Source organism: Schistocerca gregaria, chromosome 1 (genome assembly GCF_023897955.1).
Source record: "Schistocerca gregaria isolate iqSchGreg1 chromosome 1, iqSchGreg1.2, whole genome shotgun sequence".
Taxonomy (NCBI): Eukaryota; Metazoa; Arthropoda; class Insecta; order Orthoptera; family Acrididae; genus Schistocerca; species Schistocerca gregaria.
In genome coordinates, this window is record NC_064920.1 from 396609496 (window position 1) to 396636628 (window position 27133).

Sequence of the window (27133 nt, forward strand, 5' to 3'; positions counted from 1 at the left end):
GTCTACATTCTGGACCAGAAGATTTGCTTTTATTAAGTGATTGAAGTTGGTTCACTACTCCAAGAATATTTACGTCTACGTTATTCGGCAGCTGTTCTTGATTCGAATTCTGGAATATTTACTTCGTCTTCTTCTTTGAAGGCTATGTTTAGTAACTCTGCTTTGGCAGCACTGTCTTCGATAGTATCTCCATTGCCCACGTGCAGAGAAGGCATTGATTATTTCTTACCGCTAACATATTTCACATAATACCAGATTCTCATTGGATTTTCTGCCAGGTTTCGAGACAAAGTTTCGTTGTGGAAACTGTTGTAAGCATCTCGCATTGAAGACCGCGCTAAATTTCGAGCTTCTGTGAAAGAACTGCCGATCTTGGCGATTTTGCGTATGTTTAAATTTGGCATGTTTGTTGTGATCGGTTTTGTGTAACAAGGACGATCAGCTCCGTCGTTTGTTAATTTATTTCGTATAAATCTCTCAATTGCTGCTAATACTATTTCTGTAAATTCAAGCAGCATCTGGTCTACACTTACATCATTAATTTGGAAGGAGTGGAGATAGTTTCTCAGGAAGGCGTCAAGTGAACTTTCGTCTGCTTTTTTGAAAAGTTACATTTTTCGTTTATTTTGGAGGAATTGGGGGTTACAATATGTAATCTCGCTACGACAACCCAATGTTCGCTAATCCCTGTATCCGTTTTGATGCTAGTTATTAATTCAGGATTATTTGTTACTAAAAACTTAAGTGTGTTTTCACAACCTTTTACTATTCTCGTGGACTTATAAACTAACTGCTCGAAATATTTTTCAGTGAATTCGTGTATCACAATTTCGGATGATGTTTTATGCGTATCTCCAGAATTAAACATGTGTTTTCGCCGACATATAGAGTGTAAATTAAAGATCTTCCCTCTCCTATTCTGCGCAGAACCTCCTCATTCCTTACCTTAACAGTCCACCTAATTTTCAACATTAGTCTGTAGCACCACATCTTAAATGCTTCGTTTCTCTTCTGTTCCTGTTAACCCACAGTCCATTTTTTACTACCATATAATGCTGTGCTCCGAACGTATTTTCTCAGAACTTGCTTCCTCAGCATTAAGGCCTATGTTTGATACTAGTAGACTTCTCTTGGCCAAGAATGCCCTTTTTGCCAGAGCTAGTGTGCTTTTGATGTCGTCCTTGCTCCGTCCGTCATTTGTTATTTTGCTGCCTAAGTAGCAGAATTCATTAACTTCATCTACTTCGTGACCATCAATCCTGATGTTAAGTTTCTCGCTGTTCTTTCCTGCAACTTCTCATTACTTTTGTCTTTCTTCGGTTTACTCTCCGTCCATATTCTATATTCATTACACAGTTCACTCTATTCTACAGATCAAGTAATTCTTCTTCACTTTCACTCGGGATAGCAATGTCATCAGCGAATCTTATCATTGAGATCCTTTCACCTTGAATATCAATTCCACTCTTGAAACTTTATTTTATTTCCATCATTGCTTCTTCGATGTATAGATTGAACAATAGGAGCGAAAGACAACATCCCTGTATTACACCGTATTTAATCCTAGCATTTAGTTCTTAGCCGTCCACTTTTATTATTCCATCTTGGTTCCTGTATATATTGTATATTATCCGTTTCTGCCTATAAATACTAATTTTTTTCAGAATTTCGAATATTTTGCGCTATTTCACACTGTCGAATGCTTTTTCGAGGTCGACAAATCCTATGAAGGTGTCTTGATTTTTCTTTAATCTTGCTTCCATTATCAAGTGCAAAGTCAGAATTGCATTTCGGGTGCCTTTAGATTGCGTAAAGCCAAACTGATTGTCATATAACGTATCCTCAATTTTCTTTTCTATTCTTCTGTATATTATTCTTGTCAGCAATTTGGATGTATGAGCTGTTAAGCTGAATGTGCGATAATTCTCTGATTGGTCAGCTCTTGCAGTCTTCTTAATTGTGTGGGTGATATTTTTCCCGAAGTCAGGATATTGCCGGACTCACATGTTCTGCACACCAACGTGAATAGTCGTTTTGTTGCCACTTTTCCTTTAGGAATTCTGATGGAATGTTATCGATCCCTTCTGCCTCATTTGATCTTAAACTCTCTAAAGCTCCTTAAATTATGATTCTAATACTGTATACACTACTTCTTCTAAATTGACTCCTGTTTCTTCTTCTATCACATCAGACAAATCTTCCTCCTTCCTAGAGGCCTTCAGTGTACTCTTTCTGCCTATCAGCTCTCTCGTCTGAATTCAACAGTGGAATTCTGGTTCCACTATTAATGTTACCGCTCTTGTTTTTGATTCACTGAAGGCTGTTTTGACTTTGCTATATGCTGAGTCCGTCCTTCCGACTATAATTTCTTTTTGATTTCTTCACATTTTTCATGCAGCCATTTTGTCTGCAACTCATACTTATTTCATTCCTCAGCGATTTGTGTTTCTGCATTCCAGAATATCGCTGAGAATTTTTGCACATCCTTCTGTCCTCGATCGGTTGAAGTATTTCTTCTGTTACCTATCGTTTCTTTACTGTTATATTATTTGTACCTACGTTTTTGCTTCCAGCTTCTGTGATTGACCTTTTAAGAGATGTCCATTTCTCTTCAACTGTACTGCCTACTGAACTATTCTTTACTGCTGTGGCTGCAGCCTTAGAGAGCTTCAAGCGTATCTCTTCATTCCCTAGTAATCTGTATCCCATTTCTTTGCGTATTGATTATTCCTGGAAAATGTCTTAAACTTCAGACACTCTTTCTCGCTACTACACTGCGATTTGAGTCTATATCTGCTCCTGGGTACGTCTTAAAATCTAGAATCTGATTTCGGAATCTCTGTCTGACCATGATGCAGTCTAACTGAAATCTTCCCATATCACCCGTCTTTTGCCAAGTATCCTCTTGTGATACTTGAACAGAGTATTCACTATTACTGGCAGAAATTTATAACGGAACTCAGTTAATCTTTCTCCTCTCTTGTTCCTTGTCCAAAGGCCATTTCTTCTGTAACTTTTTCTTCTACTCCTTCCCCTATAACTGCATTCCAGTCCTTCACGACTATTAAATTTTCATCTTCCTTTGCGTATTGTATTTCCCTTTCAATATACTCATATAATTTCTCTTTCTCTTCACCTTCAGATTGCGACGTCGGCATGTATTCCTGAACTATCGCTGTCGGTGTAGGTTTGTTGTCGATTCTGATAAGAATAATCCTATCACTGAACTGTTCATTGTAACACACTCTCTGCCCTCCTTTCCTAGTCTTAACGAATCCTACTCCCGTTTTCTGCTGCTGTTGGTGTTACCCTATACTCATCTGACTAGAAATCCTTGTCTTCTTTTCGTTTCACTTCACAGACCCCTATTATGTCTGGATTGAGCCTTTGCATTTCCTTTTCCAGATTTTCTAGCTTCCCTACCAGATTCAAGCTTCCGACATTCCACGCCCAGACTGTAAGAACGTTATCCTTTCCTTGATTATTCATTCCTTTTCTCATGGTCACCTCCCCCTTGGCAGTCGCCTCCAGGAGACCCGAATGGTGAACTATCCCAGAATCTTTTGCCTATGGAGAGATTATCATGACAATTCTTCAATTACAGGCCACATGTCCTGTGGATACACGTTATGTATCTTTAATGCAGTGGTTTCCATTGCCTCCTGCATCCTCATGCCGTTGATCATTGCTGATTCTTCCGCTCTTAGGGGCAGTTTCCCACCCCAAGAGCAAGAGAGTGCCCTGAAACTCTATCCGCTCCTCCGCCCTCTTTGACAAAGCCATTGGCAGAACAAGAGTGATTTCTTATGCTGGAAGTCTTCGGCCTTCCAATTGTGATTATTAATCAAAATTTATGCGTTGGCTGATTTCAATCCAGAAATAGACGACGTTTTGTTTATGAATCAAACACGCTAGTCCTAGACAACAGGTGCACGGAGTTGTCCCATTCAAAAGTAATCACACGCTTTAAGGCGTTTGCCGCAGTGGGAGACGAGACGGTCAACTCCTGTTTCGCAGAGCGCCGTCGGCCGGTGGAGGATCCATATTTACACTAACTCTTACACTTTCTCGTGTGTCTGAAACCGACGTCCACGAATGTCCTTCCTCAGGTCGTCAAAGTTGTGAAAATCGAACGCTGGGAGTTCCAGTCTGTACGGACTATGTGGCAGTTTTTTCCAACCGAATCGATGATTTATGGCCTTCGTTCGATTAACAGTGTGGGGGTCGGGCATTATCGTGCCACGGCATGATTTCGTCCGAGGGCATTCCGACAGCCCGAGGGCAAACGGCAAAGCCAACATTGGAAAGATCCCAGATTTTCCCCATCAAAGAAGTTCTAAGCCGTTCACACAACTTTCGATTAGGTCACGATGACTTTCTTCTTCACCTGGAGACTGTCCCTTAAGAAAAGTGAGCGAAACAGTATACTGATACCTTGACGGCTTTCCCGAAGAACAACACGAAAACAATGGCTAGGAAAAACTGAGACAAGTAACTATCACTCATTTTATTGAAGCAGTAGCGGTCGGTTCTTACAGGTTGGTGAGTGAGCGGTCTCATCTTCTATAGGTTCTGATATTACAAACATTGCAGCTTGATAGCAGAATCTCCATGAAGCTTTTAACAAGAGACAGCAAAATCTAAGGCACAACAGAAAACGTAACACATCCTTATCAGCTGTTCACAGCATCCACATATTAGGGTGACCTACTCAGAGCCAGTTCTTAGCGGCAGAAATGCTGATTGCTACCATTTCCATAAATAAAACTTACTTTAAGTGACATTATTAGGGTCTTCGATAGGTATTTGTTCAGTAATTCAGTTTGCTCTCAAGTTCAGATATAAACAGAGACGTAAAGGGTGTTTTGCACAACGTATCTTTTGAAACGTACCTAAATCGGAAATAGGGTTTTTTACACCATTCATCACATTTGAACTTCTCCAGCAGGACCAGTTATACAATTTCATGTGAGAGTCTGTACTTAATAACTGGAGTACGATGTCGCTCTCAGAAGTTAAACAAGTATACAGATGTAGATATGAAGTTATAGTAAGTGTTCCTTATCCCAGCCGTCAGATCAAAATAAATGTAGATGTTTACGTGTACTCACCAGTCTGATCTGATCAATCACCCCCACCATATTCTGCTACACTGTTTTAATCTTTGCCGCTCTGAATACCCATCTAAGATCTGTTTTCATTTTGTCCCTTACTTTTCTTTAATATAAGTTTTCTATTTACATTTTGTAAAATGGCACTTCTACTTGTACTTCTCAAGTTTCGAAAAAACCTTGTTACCATTAGTTACCGGGTTCACACCCTATGATCTCGAAAATTTTTCAATTTCCGTACAGGTATTTCGCATTAATCCGTTGTTTGACCTTCCTCTTTACGGCATTCCTAAAACACCATCACTGCTGGCTTGCCGTCGTATCGCAAGCATATTGTTCTTTTATAGTTACCGGTTTCTTCCACAAGTTGAGATCCTTACGCCAACTATTCATAGCTTCTTCATCGTTACTTCTCTTAGAATTTCTCGTAGCTCTGACCATAGTTCCTTCTATGTAGTAGTATATTCTGCGTCTATAGAAGTCAGTACAAAACATTTACTTGGTACAGTAACCGTTGTTGTTTGATGCATTGTCATCTATTTAGTTATCTAACTTTTTTCACTTTTCTTTATTTATTTTATTTACTCCATTGGTGAACGTTAATATATTATAGATAGAAATGATAAATGATATATCAGTGTCAAATTTATGATTTTCTTGGATGTACCTAACACGTCCGAGGTCCTCGAGTTAATTCATTTTCCAGCCTTGAGAGAGACCAGTTGACATCTTACCGCTCTGATGGTACCTTCTGACATCATTATATTCAGTTTTAATTTTGGATGAGGGTGATCCCCGCAAATTAAGGTCAGTATCTTCGGCCACTTTCCATTAGTGAAATCTTTCACCCTCACCACTCTATTACATTGTCATCCCTTTCGATACATATTTTCAGTTTATTATTTGTCATATGATCCATCTATTTTTGTTATTAGCTTGTGGCGGTTTTTATTAATATTTACAGCGATAGATGTCGTTGGTTACGTTTCAAGACTAAAAAGACTAACTGAGTCATTGTGTTCATTGCGGTCGTGTCAGTTTTTATCCATTACAATAATTTCTAGTCGTTTGTTGATGCTATTACGTCAAATTTCTAATATCAAAAAGAACATTTTCTGTCAATCTGTCGCTTGTCAGCCTTATTAGTTTTCCCACAGCATTCGAACTTATAACGTTCTGCGACCTGTAATTCAGGACTAGGTATTATCCTTATGATAAATCGTCACGAACATTGGCCAGCCTGGTGGTCGTACCAGGAAGCTGATGTATCATTGGAGTTACTTTGCAATGGAAGTAACTGTCACGTTCATGTTGTAGAAAAGTGTCTTGTGCACATGTGTTTGTGTTTTCTTCTCGTCGGATTTCGTTGCCTTATGCCTTTCTGTGTCGTTAAAAGTTAAGAATTCTTCAGTATAACAAGATAATTTTCCACCATTACGGTGATAACAAGCTTTTTGTAGTTACACCATTCTCGTTTTCTGCGCAGCGCTTCAATGATCTATCGGTTTAACGTCATTCCCATATTTACCTAATAATTTTTTCGAATATGAATATGGATTTTCGTTACAGTTTATATGTCGTGCTAACAACACAGCCAAAACTTCTGTAGCTTAACTAGAATCATTAATGATGTTCTCGATGCCTGTGCAATTCTTTCCATGTAGTAGATTTTCCGATCATTTAGCAACTATATTTTCCAGCTTATTCGATTAAACCTTACCTTTACAATTACTGAATTCAGTTTCTGTACTCCTTTCAGACTTTTGAACTTCCACCAAAGTACCTGTAACTATTCTGGGCCTTTGAAATTACGGCCAGATAGAAAAATTAAGTACCTATGAAGAACAGCAAACTTAATTTAAGATTGTAGCTATAAGTGTGATTTATGCAATAGCAGTTTCCTTGCACTTATTTCTGTACAATGAATTTCGTGATTATAAAAAATTTTGGTGCTTACAATGATTCTTTAGCCTTGACAGTCTTATAATCTTACTACGAATACTCATAGATACAGACATACATTTAGTCAGGCGTTTGAATCTATTTCAAATTTCTACAAGTCTGTATAATTCAGAAATGCATAGAAGTTTACGTATGTTGTAATAAACAGCTGAATAAAATACGTTTATATATTCTACCAGGTACCAGCATGGAGATCCCTGGCGCAGCACTGCAATAGTTAGCAAAATATGTATATCACCTGTCACTTGCAATACGTTATGCTAGCTGAGAAGATAATTCACTTATAAGATGAAAACAGAAATCGTTATTGGTGAATATGTTTGATAGAATTCACAATCTTTTGACAATAATCGAATTTTTTTGTCTTGGTTCCAGCTGAATTGAACATTATTAGAATACAGTCTCTAGGAATTAATTTTTTTTGTTTTTGATTTACATCACTTAAAATGAAATGGTTTGTAATGTTCATTGGTTCAGATATTGCTTCAACTGCACCTCCAACTTTCGTGAACGTTTCTGAACTTATACATGTCAAAAAACTAGCTCTTTAAGCGGAAAAAGACATCTAAGATATTTTAGCTTTATATCTAGTATACCTGATTATTAGAGAGCAAGAACATCATTAAGAAAAGCGATCGTAAAGATTCTCCGAATTATCATAAGTGAAGGCAAGTTTAGACTCTACAGAACTTACGTCCTTTGCTGTATTTTTGTGAATAACAAACTGAAATGACACAATGTGCATAGATGAGATTCATGATGTGATAGACTGGAATGATTGGTTCGCAAGAAAAACAAGTTAGCGAATAATAACTACAGATGTTTAGTTTAATCAAGGTAATATTGTGGTACAGGTAGAAACTGCAGTAATAAGCAACACGAAATGAGTCAGTCAATATTTACTATTCATTCTTAGCGCAGAAAGCTGACTATGTATCATGTAGTTTTTTTTTCATTATTAGTGCTCTTATTCATGTTCCTTGTCCACAGTTGTATCAGTACATTAAATTTATGATAAATGTACTGTTACCGTTGGATTAGTGATGAAATGGTCAATGAATTCTGTACTGCTGTTTTTCAGCTTAGGTAAGTCACCAATACGAATAGGATGACCACTTAAGAGGAAAAAAGTAGAAATGTAGGCAAAAATATTTTGCGCAAATCGATATTCTCTCTGGTGTTGTTTTAGTGTTTCACATCCATGTTCATTTAAAATTTTTGCTCTGGTGACTATAGAATGTATCACATAGAAATCGTTTTCACAGGACAGTTTTTTGGAGAATTTCTGTTTCGTCAAACTTTTTACTCGTTTTTCGGCTACGTTCCGCATTAAATAAAGCATTGTGTACGTCACTATCCGGATAGATGGACTCGCATGTTCAGGTAGGCGCTACTACCACGCTTCATCTCCCACAGAGTAGTGCCTTCTTTATTCATGCTGCTTCCCAAACAGCTCAGTGTGAAGATATATGACTCTGCCAGCACCAGCGATGTTGTTGAAGAACTATGCAGCTTGGAGAGAATTTTACACATCTAGTTAGTATGGGAAATAAATATCATAACATTTTCATAGTTCGTAATTGTAATACACACTTACTAAATATGAAACTGTATGGTATATGAAAATTAGTTTATTTTACGATATTGTTCAGTTTTTTCTCTTTCTCTTCCCAAATCATTTCCATGGTTCCTGAAATGGCAAATCACTAACCATGTTTTATCATTTGATAACTTCAGTTTTTCTTCTTTATATTTTGGATTGTCGTTTGTGTTACAGGATTGCAAGTCCTTTGATAAATTATCCAGCAGTAATCTAACTTAATTTTTGTGTTGTTCATTTAAGGTACATCCACAAACATCCATGCTACAGCAGGGCACTACCAGTGACATATCCAACATAGCATTAAACTATGTGGTGTGTTCAGGTTATATCGTCTAACTGCATATCAGACACGACCTTTTAAGTATCAACCATACTGAAATTCACTTGGCAGCTACCTCTTTGTTCCAAATTTAACCTGCAGCCTTTTTTATCTTTCAGACAAGGCCTTTATCCATTAAGCTATAACCAGTGATCCATTTAGTGTATATACCTTATAATCGGACAAGGCACTGTCTGAAGGGAAACTTCGTTTCTTTATTGGTATGGAGTAACCCATTTTGTGTTCTCCACAAATCAAAGAACTTAAACTATTTATATGTGTAACAACATAAACTCTCAAATCCGAGAGATAAGGAAAAAATTAACTGGAAAACATATCTTGTTGACTGTTTTAAAAGGTTTTTATCTCATGTTTAATTATTTTGTAAGATAAAGGTCTCACTCTGATAAACTTCCTTCAAAGTAATCTGCCTTCACTCTACCCCCGGAATGAACCATAACATCTCACTATTGCAGTAACACTCACAGTCATATGAATTAAATGTACTTATCTACTTTAGACTCCAACACAACATTGTATTGAAATCATTTACTTGTGTTTCCAGCTAGGGAACTATACACATTAAAAGTGATCAAATCCTTTGTATACCAATTTATTTCCCAACATACAGAAAAATATAGTTCTAAATTTGAAAAGGTAGTTTCGTTCTGATTTGGCTGAATACAATATAACAAAAAACAGTATGTAATACCATAGCAGTGAGACTATTGGCAGGCATGTTAAAGAAAGAATGAGCAAGAGGAGAATAAACTGGCTAGCAAGTAAATAGATAAACGAATAATATTCAGTTGATGAGATATGATGTCTAAGAACCAATAGTAAAAGCAGAACGAGATAAGAAGACAGTGAATTTTAGTAAAATGCAAAGATAACTGGAAGTTTTGGATAGTGTTCAGTACGACTTTTGACAAGATATTCTTCCAAAAACCAGTCTAAAACATCAGATCAATGGCGTGAGACTAGCTTCAACTATTCTTCCCTAAATTATTTAGCATTTATCCGTTATTATCAATTTTGTTTCAAGATAACGATACAGTTTCATTAAAAACTCTATACAACGTGAGAGAGAGAATTAAGAGCTTTTTAATCTTGCCACACTGGCAATTAATTTAAGGTAAGATTGTCAAAGGTTTAGCAGTAAACACTATTTTGTCGCATAACTAAGCAATCTGCCCCAATGTGTACACAAATGAGCTACTCAATGTGAGAATTGTAAGAGCAGCGTTTTGTTAATTTAATGATAGTTTTTATTAAATGTATCTTTGTACGTGGTGAAATACCTTGCATCAGTGGGTTTTCTTCTTCTTGAGTTTCTGCTTCCAGTTCTTTTGTTCTTTGATATTCACTTGATAATGGCTACCCCAGGAACCGTACATGGGTATGCAGATGCATGGAAGCTTTATAAAACTGCTTTCAAGTATCAATGGTTGACAGCTTAGGTTTAGTTTCTTCAAGGATAGCTTTTGTGTCCCAATATTACTTCCATTATCTTTCTTCCTTGTTATGACACATTAAATGCAAAAGCAGTACAGTTCACACATCCCTGAAGAGCAGTCTTTGTAATCCTGTAAAATATTTTGTGCAGCAACATAGGGAAGAAACTAACGCTGAACATTTCAAACGTTTGAAACACTGTAAACGTTCAAGTCTTTTATAACCTGTTACAGGAATATGTAACATGCTCAAGGTAGAGTCATCGAGTTGATATAGCCAGCCAGAAGACTAAGTTGGTGCCACTCCTGTACACAGATGATCTCTATTTTTAGCAACAAGAAATTACTACATTTAAAATGTACGGCAACAAATAAAGTTCCTTTCCGTGCACGAGATTATAGCATGCATGCAAACTGATTTCCTCATTTCCTTCTTGTTAAACTGTACTCCCCGCTACAGAGATTTCTGTAATGGTGACTTTTTCCACTCATTCTCTAAAACACCAAAAGCAAGAAAGGAAGAGTGGTATTACTATCAAACGTCCTCCAGTGGGAACTAAATTGTCTTGTTGTTGAATCGATGTAATAATGACTCTAATGGACAAATCTAAAACTGAAAGTAATTACTTGCAGAGATAACCGGCAACCTAAGACTGTCCCCGAATTCTAGTCTCGTCTATGGGACCATAATGGAAATTAGTGTTTAGTGTTATTGAAAACTGCACATGTGATGGTTTTATTCAGAAGACACTTCGTAATTCGGATGTAGTTCTTTGGTGTAGCCGTAACAATGACGTCACAATCTACCAAAGTAAAAGAAGTAGTAGTAGTATTAGTTTGACTCATTCATAGATCGGTTTTCAAGGGTATTTGTCATGTATTAGAATTACAGTCCGAGAATGACAAAAATAAAGTAGTTGAATTGTATACAAATTTGTACACTTAAAGGTCTAATATGACAGGGACGGGACAGGTAGTCGACTGTGGCCTTATAATAGGAAGTATTGTGGCATTTGGCTGAAGTACATTAAGAAAACAGTGGAAAACCTACATGAGTATGGGTTACATTTATCCCTAGGTTAGAACATTGTTTTATAAAGAACATACTTTACAATGTAAAAGGCTAATGTTTTACTGATGATTCATTTTTCGCTTCCAGTCATTATACATGTTACACACACTACACGCTATCTGTTGACATTAGGAGTATTTCATGGACTGCGCCTTCTCATTTCGTAACCTGAAAAACTGTCTGTGTGTCTTCACAACAAGTGAGATGTAGGGTTCAGAAAGTTGAGCTCAGCTTGTAAGTTTTATACCTTGAATAATTTTGCAATAACTGTTTCCAGAAAAAAAGAAGGAAAAAATATAATGGGAAAGTGTTATGTGGAATGATAGATGTTTCACTATCGATGATATTGTTTAGTTGGGTATTATCTTTTATCAAACCCCCACTCCGTGTTATCTAACTCTACAGTCAACAGAATGGGTACTCTTAACTGCCTTTTTAAATAAGTTTGTTTTAATAAGCTCTTTAATCTCCCTTGGTAATTTTTGTTCAGTTTTATTCTTTGGTTGAAGATGCTGTTTTGAATTTTATTCTTCCTTGGTAAACGAAAGTTCTCTCTAGATGTATTCCAGTCTCATGGACAAAGCTGTCTGCACAATAATCATGAATTTTAATTTTGATGTGTACAGCTAATTAGTAAATGAATTCATACAATGTAGCTGAAATCTCAGTGCTTCGAATATATCTTCATAAGAGGCTTTGATTTTTTCTTCCTATTTTTGTGGCCTTTTCTGTAGCTTGAAAACTATGTTCATAATTTACGCATTTGCTCTCCGTGAAAGACAGTTAAGAATAGAGTGTTCACATGAATAGTGTGTAACTAAATTACACTGCCTGTTGCACACTAATGACTGGACTCCTAAGTCGAATATGCTGATGAAATTCTGTTTGCAAGTATGTTTGTGTGTTCCCACCACTTCAACTGAGGTTCAGTATCCATTCACCGAATACTGACATTCCATCTGCATGTAATTTAACAGCGACATTTCACCTCTTCCAACTGAAATTCATGGCATTAGTTTTCTTCATGTTTAGTGTCACTTTATTGCTTACGAACTGCAAACATGTTTGAAGTATCATTTCTTGCGTCTGCAAGGAATTCCGCTGTTTTTCCATTGTCTCCAATACTGGTGTAGTAAGCAAAGATAATTTTTTTCCACGAATAACACTATTGCGAAAGTCACTGATGTGTATCAGGAACAGAATGGCTCTAATATGACACCATGAGGAACTACTCCATCACTGTATTTTGGTTGTGATATGTGGTTTAGTATGAGATTAGACTTATTTGATGTACGTAGTATCTGTAGTGTTTGTACCCTATCTGCTATGTATGATCGGAACTAATCTTACCCCCTCCTCCCCTGTTCATAATGTTTGCAGGTTATTTAGTTATTTAGTTATTTAGTAGGATCTTATCGTCAACAATATCAAAAGCCTGTGGAAGATATAAAAGTATACCTGTGACACACATTTTTATTAAGAGCATCAGGTACTAATTTCTTGAATTCTAATATGGCGATTGTGTCGCTCAACTACTTCAGAGACCAAACTGTGATTCACATAAAACTTTGTGTTTACCCAAGGAATTCACTAATCTCTTGTGCTTAACTGATTGTTTTATTTTTACGAATGCAGGCAGCAGATAAATGGGTCAGTATTTTTCTGTCTCATCATTGTTACCTTTCTTTAACAGAGGTGTTACTCTCCCGTGGTTTGTATACTCTGCGAATTTCCCTGATGAAAAAATTCATTTTATGTATTTGTCAATGGAGCTTGTTTCAGTACACACGTTAGTACATCGTTTTAACTCATTAAACTCATTGACTTTCAGTTTTTAGTTTAGTACAGCTTTACTGACTTAATATCGTATGGTTGGCTGTGAAATTATTATTCTTGTATTAGTTTTTGGGGAAAATGCTCGTTCAAACAGTGTGGAACGTTTATTGTCTTATCCCTTCTTCCTTATGAGCGTGCTATTATACCTTTGTTTCATATTCTGTAACACCCCAGACTACTTTGGTTTTACTCTCCGCAGTGTATATGACTGTGCCATCATGTGACTTTTTTGAACAGTCAGCCCCTTACTGTAAATATTTTTGCAGCTGTAACACAAATTTAAGAATTCGGGCTTATTATGATTCTTTTTGAAGGAATTGAGGTAATTACAGGTTTGGAACGACTTCTTAATACCTGCAGTTACCCATTTGTTTTTGTAAGTCATTGATAGTGATGTGAGTACTATTGGAAATGTCCTTTGAAAGATCAGTTTAAATAATGATAAGAATTTAGAGACTTGCATATTTACAATGTCTTCCGTGTCACTACATCCCAGACTTGGTTTGCTAGTTTACTTGAAAAATCTTGCATTTTGGTCCCTGATAAATGTCTTCTGTAGGACTGTAGACCTTTTCAGCTGACGGTAAGCAGTTTGGGTGGGGTTTTGGAAAATGATCGGTGTGTTAGGTGAGATACTAGCAGAGTACAACTTCATATGATTCAGTTCTAGTAAATACTATAGTGGTAACACTGAAGACGCCATCTTGAAGCAAAGAAATTTCTGTTTTGTTTCAAAACAGAAATTGCTCAAAGTTATTGTCTGTTTTTCAGCGACTTACAATCACCTGAAACATACGAAGTCGCAGGTGTGCAACCCAAGTCAAAATAAAGCAAGATAAGTACGATAGAAATATATCTACGGCAGTCGTAGATTGGATAGTCTGCTGTGATGGCGTTCTATGTCAAGACACGAAACATAGGTGGGCTTAACGATTCAAAAGCAATTAGTTTACTAGGCAATAAGTTTACTACGCATATCACCTTGAGACTGCTCTGCGTTTAGTCGTCCTACATACTATATCATTGGCGACTCAGCGAGACTTCCTGATTTCCTACAGTGTCTTATGCTCGACTTTGTAATTTTACACAAGTACAAAAGATAATAGACGATAAGCTCCACAGTGTCAGAACAGTATGAACTACTGCCTTGGATGCGTATTGCTGGGAGAATTCACTGGAGTTCATCATTAGGAAAAGAGCCCGTATGTAATTTACGTGAGCACTTCTCTCATCAGGTATCAATAAATGTACTTACTATCACTAATGCTTCTCAGAATAGAAATAGCAACTTCGATTAGGATTTTCAGCTATAGTGTGGCACAGATTAATCGAGATAATACAATTTCAGCATATTACAACAGAGAAAAATATGATTAGTGGAGAAACGCTACGGATAAAAGCTTCAGAGTAGCAGGCATGTATATCTGTGTAAGTTTTACTTCCAAACAATGGTCTCTGTCAGCAGGTTGACGACTGTAATATTACGAAATGGTAGTTCAGCTCCATTATTTTGTTAACTGTCGCTAACTGTATACTCATAGGAAGAGTTCGTTTGGATTAAGTGCACTCAGAATCTGGAAAACGTATTGTTAGTACCCTGGACTTGGCGTCTAGAAACTAGGCACGATTCGACAACTAGTATGTATTTCATTAACTTCCATCAGCAGAAGTGTGCACACGCAAACGTCAGCAAATATTCGGGTAGCTTACGAAATGCAGCCGCTCGGAACACGTGCCAGACTGACGATTTACTTTCGATTTTCCACCTAATGTACTGACTAGTTGACGAAACGTAAGGCAGCATTCAGATGAGGCTATAGAGAGCGAATGCTGCGGACATTACATTTATGAGTACTCTCCCAATGGGATGGTGAATTTTTCAACACACTGAACTAGTGTGTGGGAAAAGCAGAGTTCAGATACACGTCCAGCAATACAGATTTACTTTTCCAGTGGGTTCCCTACATCAGTTTCGTTTCATTCCTGGAAATACAAAACTTATTTCCTTCTCATTCTCTTCGTTAAAGATGAATGTTCTTGCATTCCCTTTCGGTACACATAATGTTTGTCCGCTTTTCGTCAATAGTTAAATGCTATTTCATCTCTTTTATTTTACTCGCTATTCTCTGACTTCAGAACTTTATACTCACTAGAACCAATTAATCAGAAAGTACTGTCGTTGCAAGTATTTTGTCGGCTCGCTAAGTAACTTAATTTTGTATCAGATCCACGTCAACAGTAAAACAATAGGCACTCAGAAATTGGGGCAATGCAACAGTATATACTACAAGCTTTGAGCTTAGATCGTCTGTTGTTTATGATATATAACGGGTATTCAAATAACAGTGAGACAGACTGGAGAACAGTAAGTAAACTCTTTACTATTTCAAAAGCATTTGCTATAACAGTTAATACATTTATCCCAATGTGAGACCAGATGGTGAATGGTTTCATGGAAAAATTTTCGAGTTTGCCTACGGAACCATGATTGTAACCTTGCGAGCTCCTCTTCGTCCGAAACAAATCGACGAACACGAATGTCTTTCATCGAAGCTCCTAAACTATTGATAATGATGATGGTGATAATGTTGGCTCGTGGAGCGCTCAACTCCGTAGTCATCAGCGCCGGTAGAAGTTCCAAATCTTTCCATTTTCATTCTCGACACTTCCCGTACGATGATGAGATAATGTGGACAATACAAACACCCAGTCTCTGGGCGGAAAACTACTCAAATTGCCTGGAGAGAGATCAAGGTTGTATGTAAGATGTTTAAGGGTGTTCCTCAGCGAAAATTCTACTGCGTAGTCGAAACAGCGTTGGAAAGATGCGGACGGGCTCACCGTCTTGTCGCAAAACTGACGCTCGCGGAATCATTCCAATCGAAAAATTCCAAAGCGGTTCGTGCTAACTCCGGGAAAGTCATGACGACCAGTTTCTTTGACTGCAACGTCCCGTTGCTCATTGACTTTCTGGAACACAATCACTGAAACTAACGTTCAAGTCCAACCGCCCAGGAAAGTTGACGGATGGTAGCTTTCTGTTGCAGTACCATGCTCTCTCACATATTGCCAAGGTTGTTTGGAGGACGCTGCAGAAGTTTCACCCTTACACGTCCTCCATACGGCCCTGATCTCTCACGATGCGATTTCCACATTTTCAGAGTCTTGGAGAATGGCATTCCTGGCCGTCGATTTCTTTGGAGGAAATGTACGCCTGGGTACAATGCTGGTTCAGTTGGCAACGAGAAACAGTTTTCTATGAAATTTTCTATGAAAGCATTCAGCTTCTTGCCTCGCAGTAGGGTAAATGTGTTAACAGTTATGGCGATTACTTTTGAAATAATAAACAGTTTAATTACTGTTTTCCATCTGTCTCGTTTTCACTGCCCTTTATATCCTAAAGCACTTTCCACGTGCTGTTTCGAAGATACAAAATTTGTAACTTTTGTAGACGAAATAAGTACTGAAATAAAAAGTATTGCCCGTTCTCTTACTGGAATAGCAGCTAATGAAATATTGACAGACGCTCACAGATCGTTCAAACCAAATCGATTATCATAGCATTTTGACACAACATGAAGATAAATGTTTCGCACAAGATACCACAAAAAATGAAAATAGGTATCGCAGACAGTAATACAGAAGAATTGAAAGATGCTAAGTTTTCAAAACTACAGATAGATCAGATCCGTAACTACAAAAATCTGCTGCCTAAATTCAATAAAGCGCTTTGGTTCAATTACATTTGCAGTATACATGATCACCGCTAAAGGTCACTAAACAAGAATGAAACTTGTTTATTCTGCACATTTTCAGTCGCTGGTGAGTTATGGAGACAGTCCCTGCGAAAACTCAACTTCCAGAGACAATATTTCCAAAGTAAAGAATCGTATTACAAGGATCATATCTGGTGTTAGTACTAAAACATAGTTCAGAGGCCTCTTCAGAAAACTTGGTATTGTGACAATTGATTCACAATACATATGTTCATTAATATCATTTGTGATTACTAACATTACATTTCTCTCAAAAAATAGTGAAAAACATGAACATTTCACTAGAACCAAAAACAACCATTACAAGAACTGCAACGGGCTAATATTAGCACAGAAAGGACGGTACGAACGTATCCATCAACCGACTAGAGATTGTTAAATTTGATGCAGATACTATGGTGGAGTTTATGTCTACGTTAAAAACTTCCTATTGGGCAAGACCATAAATTCCACGGAAGAGTATCTGATCAGAAACTTTTGAATTTGATGCTTTAGGTTATTTCATTAAACTCGAATTAGCGCAGTTATACAACAGTATTCACCAATATTACGTTAGGTCAGTGTACTGCACTTAAATTAAATGTACATCTTTGAATTCTTGCCACCTTCAGGAACCATTGTATATAAGGTCCATGGAATACGACTTAATAAATGTAGTAATTTCAGAATCACTCATCTTGTTTATGTGACGAGATATTTAGAAAAGGTGATTAGCCGAAGGACATGATTTCTTTTCTGTCTGAGATATCTTTGGATAGCAGTGTTGGAGGAGTATGTGTTTAATTTCTACTTCTCCACGGAGCAGTAAATTCTTCTCATAAGAAACAACTCAACTTTGGGCCATTACGTGAAACCCTCAAATGATAGTGGAGATCGAATATCTCTAGTACTTGATGCGGCCTTGTAGCCAGCGGTTGCGACATATAACTTGAAGTAAGTGCTTGATGGGTGACCATTGTTTGAGAAGTGCAGACTGTATGGCAACCACCTCATAAGAAGTAACGAGATGTGTTTGCTAGGAATACACATCAGATTGCAGAACAAAAATTAATGACTTTGTTTATCTACATTAAAATTAACTGTGTCTAAAAACATATACTGTCCACTCGTCGTAGTGTGATCTCAAATGTGGATGTCATTCTCCAACTTTAGTTTCATCAGCTGCGATAATTCGAGAATATTAATCTCCAGCGTCAATTTCTTGGTTCAGCAAGGCTGCAGTATCTGCCCGTGTAACTTTCTGTTTAACATGTAAGTATTGTTTTAAACAGCCGAGAGACTGTGTACGTTGTAGATTAAACTGAAACGACTACACAAAAGTAATCGCAGGGAAGGTGGATGCCAGACTGAGATTCACTCAAAGTGTGTTCAAGAAGTGTAATCAGTCAACGAAAGAGGCAGCTTACAAGACCCTCGGCCGTTTGGCAGTATCACCAGACAGAACTGATAAACGAAATAGAGAAGATCTAAAGAAGAGTAGCGTGTTTCGTCAAAGGTTCGTTCAGTAAGCTCAAAAGCGTTACGTAAATGCTCATGTAACTCTAGTGACACACAGTACAAGACAGGCGTTGCGCATCAAGATGAGGCCTACGGTTAAAATTTCGAGAGCGAACGTTTCTAGAAGAATCAACCAATATACTACTTTTCGTGCAAACACTGCAGCGGTAAGACTATAGAAATTCGAGAACTTGCTGATGCTTGCCAACAATCTTTCTTTGCGAGCACCATTCGCAACTGGAACAGGAAAGGGAGGAAGTAACAGTGGTATACGAAGTAGCCTCCACCACCCACCATAAAGTGGGACTTCGGAATATAGGTGTAGATGTAGATCTCGACTTAATTGCGCAGAAATTACTGTTTTGCGAGAGGCGAGATCTTGATGTTGTGGTTTTAGAAATTCCTATGCCTTAAAATGTCTCATTTATTGTTAAGTCTCAGTTGCACACAAAAATCCTATTGAGACTAAACAATAAACGAGGATTTTTCAAATATAAATACAGCTGCTTATTTTCTCTCGAGACAAAAATGTCAGCTATAGTGATAGTTCGACACCTGTTACTCGACGATCCTCTTCAGTCGATAATATGACATTCCATTCATCTGTTCAAACGCTCAGATCTTTGGGTAATTAATCTTGATTTATTCTCAAGCAAACTCTATGAAAACGGTCACATTAAGAAGAAATTACAGTATAGTCCACTGAAAAGTGCCGGAGGTTCCCGTCCAGCTTTTACTGGAAATATTTTACATTCCAATGCTCACAATACCTGAGATTCGTAGATACCTCACGCTTCAGCTCATATTATATAAAAAGAACGAAAGTTATCCGGAAAACGAAATACATTTTCCTCGATCCTACAGACGATTTTCAGAATTAAAACAATAACAGGTTTTAGTCTTTACAAAATGAACCCCACAGATATTCCGCTGAATTTTTATGGCTATCATTGTAACGTCCTTAATCACTACTTGTGCTGTTCCCTTTTGAACTTTCTGTAAGTATTCTGTAATTCCCCATAAAGGTGAGTGACAGTCTAGAGACTGTGAAACGAGTCTCGTGTAATCAACATTACTCGCAGACATGTCTTACCCCTGAATAAATTTACAAATAAACGATACTTCGAAATCTTCGAAGGTCAGTCCATAATTTTCATGCTTAGGCAACTACGCTTCTCAACTGAACTCTTACTATTTTTGGAACGTATCTATCGATTGTTTATATCAGGTAATTAACTGAGAGCGAAGTGAGGGTATGGCTAATGGCCAAGCTATCCTGATGAAACATTGCTGTGAGACACTCACAGTTGAGAGCAATACACCGATCTGTTCTGAGACACAAATTTAGAGACACTTTGCTGTAACATGCACCGTAATAGTGCAAGGAAATCGTGGGCATTCGAAGAAGGATGCAATACATTCAGAAAGGAAATGTGCATTTCGATTATCGTTTTTGATGGGAGAAATTATGAATCTTCCCCAGCATCACCACACATGCGTAGTCGAATGGAGTGCCATGATAGAAGTGTTATGATATTGGAGTGGAATGGTTTTTGAAGTGTATATTGCTCAACAGACCATTTGCGTGTTTTGAACTTCATTGCAAAAATGAATATGTACTATCACTTTGCCTGGAAGTAATAGATATTGTGACAGCTTTCTCAGTTCACACTAACAGTCCTTGGGAAATATAACACTGATTCGACGTGTATCAATACGCTGAAGAATATACTTAGCGATGTTGCACGTTCCATTAGACTTATGGAAATGATGGGAAAGAAAGATAAATAGGAGAGGGGGGGGACATTGTATCATTGTAAAAATTATCTCTAGCACTAGACGTCAAGTCAAAAGAAATATGCGCTTCCCTTTATCGCAGTTTAAGTTTTAACAATTCATGAAAAGCTTAGAGACATAGTTTAACTAGACCTCTAACATTGTTGTGATATGACCTAGCAATTTATAAAAATAATGTCGAAAGGAAAGTAGTACGAAATGTAATAAAAAGAAAGAACCAGCTGAAAGGCACTTCTATTTTGGGTAACTCAAAACGGTGACTAACTTGGCAGCAAACGTAATAAACAGAAGAGAAAACCTCTGGATAAACTTTGCTAAACAAAACAGAGTTTTCAAAACGATGCGTGTAATAAGCAAGATTGTTTTGCATTACCTGTTCTGAATAACCGCTATGAGAACGGGCTTATGGTGCAGATTACTAAGCTACTAAATATAAACACTTCAGCATAGTTCTCCGGCATAATTTAAGAAAAAATTATGACAGTTGTATGAGAATATCAGTGTCAAGAAATCTTCGAAAGTGCCCCTGTAGGCACGTGTGGGATATGTAGATACAACATGAGCAACTGTTTGTGGCTCAACGTCGCAGTCACGAGATGATGAAGATGTGCCCCACTTGTGTAGGATGTCTGCACTTCTTTCGTGGCTCGTTCGGATGCGATTGACAGTACTCCAATTTGCCCAAGGCTGGACAAATCCAGGATGATACTCTGAATGAAGAGCAGTTCCAGAAATTATGTTGCCAACAGTGTTTCCATTCACGGATGGCATTTAATTAACTGTTGGTAAGAATCCTGGCTGTGATAACAATGAGGTGTCTAGATCTTAATCTTGTTTGCTCCAAGGGGAATACATCATACAATACTGGAAGGTCGGGGCTATTATGAGTCTTCTCGTATTCGCGTAGTAGCACACTGTTCAGTCTGATATCAGGAGATGGACTGTGACTCAAGATACTTTACCAGCGGTTTTTTACTGTTGAAGATTTCGTTGTGCTGCCCCGTCAAAGACACGAGTTCCTGTCGTCAGTCTAGGTACTCAGATAAACTCTGAAGCTTTTCTCGATTGCAAAAAAGCTACTCAGACTCACAAAGGAAAACTGCGTATTAGCGACGCTAATAAGCATTGCAGATGTGCATGGATAACTTTGAATCACTAAGTGTCTTGAGCAGCAGCAACTCGTCCTTAAAGGTATATGCATAGAGATAGCCAAGGAGTCCAGAAAGGGCAGCTTAGCGTCATCGAGCAGCGCACAAACAATGCTCTGGGAAAGATAATATCGAAATGCCAACAGGGATTGCGAGCGAGAAACAACGTCGGCACTGTCAACTGTCTTCCTAGAGTTTTCAGACGCTTTAAAGTCCGGAGTAGAGAAAAGACAGGCAAAGCAGCCCGTGATAAAATATCGTGTCAACATCGAGAATCATCCACCATTTAGCCACCTCTCGCACATGGTATTTTCTGCTTAACGACGTATTATGATTCTGGAGGAATTTGAGAAGAGACCGTAAGAACCTTTAGAGAATTCTTGGTCCTCTTCTGTAGTCCTTGTGAAGAAAATCTTTCTGTGTCGATTACTGTTGATAGACAAAATCACTCACTGATGCACATAGAGGACACAATAGACTGCTTGAAGGAAGCAAAGAATTTCTCGAGTAAGGGAACAGATTACTGGCAAATCGACGTTGACGAGGCTTCATAACACCTGACGGTCACTATGAGTTCAATTACGTTATTTGGATTACGTAACACTCTAACTCCTTTTGTGCGTATGATGCACAACCTGATTAGACGCCTCAGATGGATAGCGTGTCTTTGCTGTACCCTCTAACCACCTTCGAGCTTATGACGCACAACCTGCTTAAAGGGATTGCGTCTTTGCTATATGTATGAGGTTGTGTTTTTTTTTTTCGAAGACATCTGATGAACATTTAAACCGTCTACGACAGTGTTGAGATTTGTTCATGCTACTATACTTCTCCTGAATCTGAGAAAGTGCCTCTACGGTAGCAAAAAGTAATAACGTCGGGAACTGCGTCCCGAACCAGAGAAAATAAGAACACTCACAGGTTTTCAGAATGTTCGGCGCATATGTGGTGTGAGGAGTTTTCTTGTAGTATGCTCGTACTTCCGTCGATTCAGAAAGAATATCTGTACTTAAGCACGTCCCTTGCAAGAAAAACAGAATGGATGTGCCCAAATTTCCTGGAATAATCTGCAAGACAGATCTTCCGTTGCCATTTACGTGGTACTGATATCTGCTCCAGTCCTAACACTGTATGACAACAGTGCTGAGTCATAACTTCACACCGGCGCTAGCGTTTATGGGACAGAAGCTATTCTAGAGTACTCGTCCAGAGCCACAAACAATAATAAGTACCTTTCAGTAGTTTTGGCCATCAACCAGCTCTAGCCATATTTCTTTCGGCAAACAGTTCACCGTTGTGTAAGCTGGCTGATTAGCGTGAAGAGCCCGTTGGGTCCAAGAACGAGATGAGCAATGAGACTTTAGGAGTAGATCATCACAGTGGTATACAAAAGCGGACTGAAACACAAGGACACTAACTTTCAAGGAATCCCTTGGCAGAACACAGCAACGCGAATGAAAATCAAATCGCTTCTGCTATAAATGACATAGGTGTTAAAAAGAGGGAAGATCCAGCACCACTGAAAGCCACAGAAGCCTTGAAGAAGGAGCAACTATCCAAAGGAAAATGGCAAATAGTGAACAAAATATCGTACAAGACGAACTCTGTTCATTGGTGCCGAAATGGATGCTCGTCATCCTGGCTCATCTACGCCCACCTATCCTGAAGTATGTCCACGACGCCCCAAGAGCGGGAAAATGGAAGAGAGAAGCAGACATACGTTCGCAGGCCAGATCTCTGCATAGACCTGTTAGCCCTTATGTGATGAAGAATGACAGCTACAGAACCACGTGCTCCAATTACCTCCTGGTCATCTGATACCAATTCTGTCTCCAGCAGAACCGTTACAACGACTCGAAATTGATCATTTGGGGCAGTTTCCGAGGTCGAATCAGTGGATAACAGTCTGTGCTAACGACCTCACCTGCTATGCTGTCACCTAAGCTCACAAATCTCTTGTAGTAGATATAATTTAAAGCACAGAACATCCCGCTGATTATCTCTAACCACGGAAAATCGGATCCAAGTGTTTCCAATGTTGCTTCGACTACGCTGCAGAATTTGACTGTGACGTCCTTAAACATCCTCCATACACTCTCAATCCCTTTCTGTGCGATTACCATACTTTTGGAGCTCTGGAGAATGACATTCGTGTCCATTGATTTACTTCGATGAGGTGCATTCCTCAGTACAATCAGTGATCCGTAGGGAACCGCAAACCTTTTTCCATGAAGCCACTGATCCTTTTTTCTCACAATGGAGTAAATTTATTAGGAGTTATTGCGATTGTTGTAGAAATAATAAACGGTTTACTTACTTTTTTCGTCTGCCTCATTTACGTTTGAATTACCATAACAACTGACTTAAATCTGCGTTAATGCGGTTACAGGAAAGAGAAATGCACTGATGATGCGGTAAATCACGCAGTGCAGGAATACCTCAGAAGATATGTACGTTGGAGGCATATAATGTTTGCCATAGATAAGTCGTTCGGTAACTTATGATGGCCTGCTCTGTTCAGACGGATTACCCCAGGTTTTTCTAAGCCTATGATATTATTCACGAGCAGGTGGATGTAAATGAAATGCCTCGGAAACAAAATTGTGAAAAACGTCACAATTGCTGTCCCTGAATCGGCTGCTGAATACAACAAACGAAGGAAGTGGCTTATAAGACGCTTGTTCTGCCGGTTCTCTGGAAGACATACAGAGGAGCCAAGGAAGAACGTCGCGTATCGTCTCGGGATCGTTACAGATGTGTTCAACGAACTCCAATGGCAGACATTACAAGAGAGGCGTTGTGCATCAAGGAGACATTTACTGCTGAAATATTTTGTGGAGCACTTTTCGGCAAGTTTCGAACAACACATTACTTCCCGCCCTAAACGTCTCGCGAAATGACCACGAGGAGAGAATTCGAGAAATTACAAAGGCTTACCGACAATAATTCTTCCCACACGCTATTTTCGAACGCAACAGCGTTGAATGGCTCGGTTAGTGGTACGAAAAGTACCTTCCGCCAGATGTCCTTAGGCGGCTTGTGCAGTATGACTTAGATGTGGATGAAATGCTGTATCACCTATGCAGACGATTCGATAATTATAGTATATACCAACATAAGGGATAAATTGAGGAGAATATTAGGGATGTTATTCAGAAATTTAGTAATTGGTGTGTAAAAAATAAAGACAGCAGCACAAAGAACCGGTTATATGTTACTAAGAGGAACATTAGCAAGATCGAGGAAAAACACAATCTGAATAAATTTCCGATCTGTGAAGAGAAAAGACGCTATCTAGGGACCTAGGTATAAACATCGGAGAAAATCAAAACTTATAAGTACACGTAAAAACATATAGCCAGAGAAGTGCTAAAATTCTGAAAAAAAGAAAGAGCAGTGATTGGTCAAAGAAGTTTACAGCTGCTGAGGACGTACCACATGCAATCTAAATCGCTGTTGTGGGCTACGGGTCGAGCACATGGTCTCATAGAACCAGAAAGGTAAAAATAGCACAGGCTCTTCAGCTAGAGCAGAGAAGTGCACTCCTGCCCCTGAGAGGCGCTTACAAAACAACGCCGACTGAGGCGCTGTTGATGATAATACACTTACTACCTCTGGATTTAGTAGTAAGCAAAGAAGGTGCACAATATTGGATCAAGAACGTCCAATACGGTGGGCGAAAGGAGATAATGAACACAAGAGCCATATTAGACAAGGGAGTAAAGGGATACAGTGACAGAGAATGCGGTCTAAAGCGCTGCAGTCATGGACGGTGCGGCTGTTCCCGGCGGAGGTTCAAGTCCTCCCTCGGGCATGGGTGTGTGTGTTTATCCTTAGGATAATTTAGATTAAGTAGTGTCTAAGCTTAGGGACTGATGATCTTAGCAGTTAAGTCTCATAAAATTTCACACACATTTGAACACTTGGCAGAGAATGACATGAAATCTGGGACACGGCAGAAACAGAGAGGAGAGCCAACTACTTCCTTCCTAATAGAAACATCAAGAATGTAATTCTTCTTCCGTACCGAGAGGGGCACGATTCTTATCCCAGCTACTTAACGAAAATACGACAAAGCACCACAGGTACTAGCGAAGGGGAGAGTGTCATCCCGGACCACATCCCGTGGGGTTGTGCCGCTAGACCAAACGTTACCGACCGGGGAAGATATGTCTTTGATAATACACCAGTCTACATTATGATTAGGTATCATGAGCTCTGGCACGTGCTGAACATTCTGAGGGCCAAAAATCGGCTTACGAACCGAAAGCCTCCATAGCCGGGCCACAGCCACGGAGGGGCCATACATTTCGACGAGACGCATCACGGCAAAATAACCAGCAACAGCAAGCTTCAGAAACAACCAGATGAGCGTCGGTGAGGACGAGGAAGGAGTTCCTCAGACCCTGACAGCCATCTGCTAATGTCTTCGCCTTTGGTGGCGCGGCCGTGCAGTCGCTATGCCTCCGCGCGCCGGGGGCTAACCATCCAGACAAATGAAGAAATCTAGTTCCGTTCTGGTACAAAGTACAGCACTGAATTGGAAGAAACACATCGATGATCTGCTGTAACAGTTAGCTTCACCTACTTATGCTATCAGAATTACAGAAAATTTTGGTGATAAACTTATCAGTAAATTAGTGTGCTTTGCCTATTTTCATTCACCGCTTTTATGTGACATCATATTTTGGGGCAATTCGTCATTAAGAGAGAAAGTATTCATTGCATAAAAGCGTGTAATCAGAATAATAGCTGGAGCCCACCCAAAATCACCTTGCAGACATTTATTTAACAAACTCAGTATATTCATAGTACCTTCACAATACATATATTCACTTATGAAATGTGTCATTAATAACCCATCCCAATTCAAAAATGACAGCGGAGTCCATATCTACAACACTAGAAGAAAGGATGATATTTACTATTCTGGATTGAATCTCACTTTGGCACAGAAAGGGGTGAATTATGCTGACAAAAAAATTTTGGTCATTTGCCAAATCGTATTAAAAGTGTGACCGATAGCCAACAAATATTTAAAAGCAAATTAAAAGAATTTCTGAATGACAACTCATTCTGCTCAATAGATGAATTCTTAGATATGAAGCAGTAACTGTAAAAAATAGTAAAATAAAAACTATGTTAAAGTGACACATTCCACATCATTACGAAATTTCGTATTCATGATCTATGGAACGAGGATTAATGAATGAATCTGTATAATGCAGTCCAGAATTATAAATTACAATATTTGGGAATTAACATTTTGGCACAGTACAGTGGCCTAGTAGCATGTGCCATATGAATTCCGGATGAATATACGCCTGTGCACCAGAGGACCTCCATAAAACTTAGTTACACTGATATGAAATTATATTAATGTATTATGTACTATATTCAAGTTACAATAATTCACTTGAGACAATTGATCTGTACTTGTGTCTGGATAACAGACTAAAGGAAAGTAGAAATGACTAAATAAACATTTCAAAATAGGTGCCCCAGAGATGGCTTTATCTGCAAGATCTAGTTCTGAAGAGGATGTCAAATAGCACGAA